Source organism: Triticum aestivum, chromosome 2D (assembly GCF_018294505.1).
Source record: "Triticum aestivum cultivar Chinese Spring chromosome 2D, IWGSC CS RefSeq v2.1, whole genome shotgun sequence".
Classification (NCBI taxonomy): Eukaryota; Viridiplantae; Streptophyta; class Magnoliopsida; order Poales; family Poaceae; genus Triticum; species Triticum aestivum.
In genome coordinates this window covers 17,788,702-17,794,105 of record NC_057799.1, presented here as the reverse complement: position 1 = coordinate 17,794,105, position 5,404 = coordinate 17,788,702, and the positions used below count along the sequence as shown (strand labels likewise).

Below are 5,404 nucleotides of genomic sequence, written 5' to 3'. Positions count from 1 at the left end.
GAAAATACTTTGATAATTTTAGTTGCATGAATTTTATATAGTTTTAGTAGAGGTTGCTTATAATGTTTTGAACAGAAAATAGTTTGGTAATTTTAGTTTCATAAATTTCATTTATGTTATTAATGTTTATTATATTTTATTTTATTTTGTTTCTACTTATATATTTTATTATAGTTTATATTATTTTGTTTCTAATTAATTATTTATTTTATTTTATGATAATTATTTTTGCTATTAAAGTTTGTAACAAAAAAGTTGTTTATGATTTTCAACCCTTTCTGACTTCATTTGATATTTTTCGTGCATTTAGTGATTTTTTTCAGCCATAAGACCCTGAAATTGAAAAGCACTACAAATGAACTTTGAAAAGGTTGAAAGTTGGCATGGTATCATCATTTCACCCACATAGCATGTGCAAGAAAGTAGAGAGGCTTACGGCAAAAACTGGATGCACTTCGTATACAAAACGGACAATCACTTTCGAAGTATCAGGGTTTCACACGGAAACTCGTCTGTTACAAAGGGATTTCATTTTTTGAACTTATTTGAACTCCATAGTTTTTCTGTGTTCAAAATGCACCATTCAAAGCCACATCATCAATTTTCAACCCTTTCTGACTTCATTTGATATTTTCCGTGCATTTACTGATTTTTTTCAGCTATAAGACCCTGAAATTGAAAAGCACTACAAATAAACTCTGAAAAGGTTGAAAGTTGGCATGGTATCATCATTTCACCCACATAGCATGTGCAAGAAAGTAGAGAGGCTTACGGCAAAAACTGGATGCACTTCGTGTACAAAACGGACAAACTCTTTCGAAGTATCAGGGTTTCATACGGAAACTCGTCTGTTACAAAGGGATTTCATATTTTTGAACTTATTTGAACTCCATAGTTTTTCTGTGTTCAAAATGCACCATTCAAAGCCACATCATCAATTTTCAACCCTTTCTGACTTCATTTGATATCTTTCGTGCATTTACTGATTTTTTTCAGCTATAAGACCCTGAAATTCAAAAGCACTACAAATGAACATGGATAGATAAGTGACCAAATTAATAGTAGTTCATCATCACATTAAAACCAAAGTACATACATAGTTCAAATTGAACAACATATAGCTCTCCAGAGCATCTAGTTAAACCATACATTGAAACTATGTAAAACCTTTCAATGGAACAACAAATGCAATCATAATCACAACTAAGGTAACAATTGATCCAACGGCATAATGATACCAGGCCTCGGTATGAATGGCATATTTTCTAATCTTTCTAATCTTCAACCGCATTGCATCCATCTTGATCTTGTGATCATCGAAGACATCCGCAACATGCAACTCCAATATCATCTTCTCCTCCTCAATTTTTTTTTCCTTCAAGTAATTGTTTTCTTATTCAACTAAATTTAACCTCTCCACAATAGGGTCGGTTGGAATTTCAGGTTCAACCACCTCCTACATAAATAAAATCTATGTCACGTTGGTCGGCATAATTGTCATAAACAATAACTAAACCAAATAGTTATAAAAAGATAATATATACCACATCCGAATCATAGACAGGACGAGGGCTGACGGGGGCTGATACCAGAACCATCGCACTATATAATAACAAGGAATAATAAAAGTAAGAAAATTAGACAAGTATCTATCTGAAGTAAGAATTTTTTTTCTTTCAGAAAGAAGATAAGAACAAGAGGCTCACCACGGTGGTGCCGACGACGAGATCGGCGCGGGCGATCGACGGCGGTGAAGACGGGGACGGGACGTGACGGACCGCTAAACCTAGAAAAATCTCGGGGAAAATTGAGCTCGGAGGTCGAGTTTCGAGAGAAGAAATATTAACTAGTGTGGCTCGGACATTTCATCAAACACCTCATGTGCATAGGAGGTGAGCTAGAGCACCCAAATGCCCTCCCCTCGCCGGCCAGCAAAAAACAGAGCAGTGTGGAGTGCTCTGCTCGCCGGCGATGGGCTATATATATAGGCAACTCATTTGTCCCGGTTCGTGGCTGGAACTGGGACCAATGGTTGTGGGCCAGGAGCGAGGCCCATTGGTCCCGGTTCTTGCCTAGAACTGGGACAAAAGGTTCCAGACGAACCGGGACCAAAGCCCACGAGGCCCCGGCCGGCCACCTGGGCTCACGAACCGGGACGAATGCACCCATTGGTCCGGTTCATATAAAAACCGGGACTAATGGGCTGGCCAGGCCCGAACGAAAGCCCCTTTTTCTACTAGTGATGGATCCTCCACTAACTGGAGATTGTGTAGAGAAATGATGGCAGGGTGAAAACTACTCCCCCCCCCCCAAACGTTTACCTTCTTTTACTGTATGGCACAATCAGGAAATTTACTTTTCAAGATCCATATAGCGGCTTGAGCTATCATCTCCAGTGGTCAAAAGCAGATTGCTTTTTGAATAATGACACCATGGATGTAATTTTCAGCTGTCTTGTCTTAAAAAAGATGGTGAATTAGGTTTCTCCATTATCGTTTAACCTATGGTCATTTGAGCTGTGTCCTATCTAAAGTAATTCAGTTAACTTTTTTCAGTTATGTGCACAAAAATATAGGTACCTACACGAAGTGGTAATTAGCAGGTTTGATAATATTTGAAAATAAATAGTCTACGTGCAAGAGTGCCACAATTCCCTTAATATGTCATCTTAATAAACAGATATTCAGTACATAGTTTTCCCTAGTGATTCACAAACTAGAACCAAGATTACCATTTGCATATCTTGTTTCCTTACAAACAAGGACATAATGTTAGTGGGTAAGGAGAATGAATGTAGTCATTACAATTAAAATCAAATTTACTCCATGGACAAGAACGACTAACCATATATAATTCCAAAAAGATTAGCAAGCTCATAGCTAGCATTGTTTCTGTTTTTTCAAGAACATGGCCAATGTATTTTGATTCCTCCCTACGACAACATGCAAATTTCACTTCGGGGAGCGCTGAAATAGAATGATTAAAAATAGCGTCAACATGCAAGGAGGGCAATATGATGAAACAAATAGTGTGGTGGTGCTGAAGAGATAAAGGAACATGACAATGTTGTGCCCTGGAGATTAATCTCAGAGAGTATGACATGAAACATCAGTCTTTCTTGGACCAAGGCTGATATGTAGTTTCAAAGTCACCCCTAAATAAGTACACCTCGAATTGCATTTTACATTATATTTAATGGTTAAACAAGTTACTCTTTTTTCGGAGCAATAAGACTGCTGGAAAGTAGACTCATTACACCTTTCATCCCCTGGTGTGATAATGCTGCGCAAGATAGTAAATGTCCATTCACATTGTTTAGAGACACATGATAAAGTCTAACAATTAATGCAAATTGACCTATCATATTCCAGGCACATCAAATTCACCCACTTTCAGTTGTCTAGTATCTTTTATTGGTGGAGAATCAAGTTTTTACACGAGAAGATTTACCTTGAATAGTTCAAATCGAACATCACCATTTTTATCTCCTATAAGTAGTGCATCACCATATCACATTTTTGTCTACCAGGAGAAGGTGAATGACAAGCTTTTAGCTGCACTTCAGCAATATCCATGTTTGGTGAATATTTACAATCTTATGCATGTGCATTCGATGTTGTATTATTTCAAAAACCCTTACCATATCAATCTATGTATGGTTTTTTTATACAGACTGCATAAGATGATGCTCAATGACTGACCTATGTATGTTTATTTCTTAGGGTCTGCAAGAAGTATCAACAATGAAGGTCATTGTGTTGGTGATCATGTCAATGCTTCTTACCAATTCATGCCAATGTGTCAGTTCAAGGAGCATCGAGGGGAATGCAATGCAAGTGAAGAGCATGCGCAAACTGACTTCTATTTCTGTTTATGGAAGGAGTACCCCTGCTGGTGAGGAAATTCATCATGCGTGTCCACTATTGAACTACCCCTGCCAAGGGATGTTCCACAGTTCCATGGAGAGCACAGAAGAAGAAGGTGGGAAACTAACTCCCGTTATTATCATTGAAATAACTTAAGATAAGTCATAGTGCGAGATCATGCACGTGCTTGCTATGTAACTTTTATCTTGTTTTGAGGACTTAATGTTCAAGTACGTGTATATTGTACTTCTGAAATTATTATATTTATAAATAAGAGTCTTAAAAACTCTATTGTAAGGCTACTTTTCTTGTGGTGTAGTTGATGTTAAAAGCTTTTGGATGCTAGGACAATAAACTTGACCACAACATTCAGTAGTTACTTTCCTTCAAATGTGAAGGGTTAAACAAGTACGTACTTGATCGTATGTGTATGATAATACTATAGACAAAATATCATCATACATATATCATTAATTTTCACCTACCTATACATGCTAAGTCAATTGATGTTTTTTGCGACAAAATATCTACTAATATCATAGTACTGAAATCAAGAATGAAGATAATTTGCCATCCATATTACTAAACGGAGGATTGTAAGATAACTATATATGCAAGTCCTATATACCTAAGAGAGTCATCCCACTAACTTATTTATCTCAACATACAAGCAAGCCACCTCACCATACAATTGTGAATGGAATAAGGCCCGCCTCAACATGCATGGGAAAAAATCAACCACAACATTCAACCATGCATGGAAAAATGTTTTCATTCATTTATAATACATATATTCCATATATGTTGTTACCAATATACAAATCACATATAACAAGTCATATGTATTTTTACTTTTGGTTCTCATGTTATAAACCCAATTATTCATCAACAAATTCCCATGGCAACGCGCCGGGTATCCTCTTGGCTCTAGTTTATAAAATTAACAATGGAATTTTCTTTTGTTTAATATAAGTGATTGGAAAGTGGGCATACGAAAACATGACATGATTAAAAAATGCTAATACAACTTGGTAAAGCAAAAAAAGGAAAGATGAAACTAAATTAACTTATTAAGGTCTAGAATTTCCAATGTAAACTCGCCAAATGTACCAACCGACAAAAGTTTCACCATCTAATATGGCACAATATCCTAACACTACTACGGAAAACCCTAGTAGTAGCGTGGGGTTTTTACCTAGCGGCGGTACCTGCGCTACTGTTAGGACGCTACAACTAACTTTTAGACCAGCGCTACTGCTAAGTAGTAGCAGCATGTGCTGTAGCCGCGCTACTATTATTCATCGTATTTCATTTCTTCTGTTTCATATTGTATCTATACACCGTTATAGAAATTTTGATATAGTGGCAATTAAGAGATTGTTATATCATTATGATCATAATGAGTTATTATATTGATGGGTGGAAGAAATGCGGATTAGATTCAAGTGGATGGATCCAAAGTGACCAAGTTGGACACTTGGTCACTTTGGATCCATCCACTTGAATCTAATCTGCGTTTCTTTCACCCATTGACATAA

The 5,404-nt window shown here is 36.7% G+C and overlaps 1 long non-coding RNA gene across 1 annotated transcript; it reads left to right on the top strand.

The window, feature by feature from the left end:
* The first annotated feature begins 3,533 nt into the window (after window positions 1-3,533).
* On the top strand, window positions 3,534-4,152 carry LOC123048342 (uncharacterized). Its single transcript, XR_006423273.1, has 2 exons — window positions 3,534-3,580; window positions 3,723-4,152. It is a non-coding gene; the product is annotated as an uncharacterized lncRNA (long non-coding RNA).
* The last annotated feature ends 1,252 nt before the right edge of the window (window positions 4,153-5,404 follow it).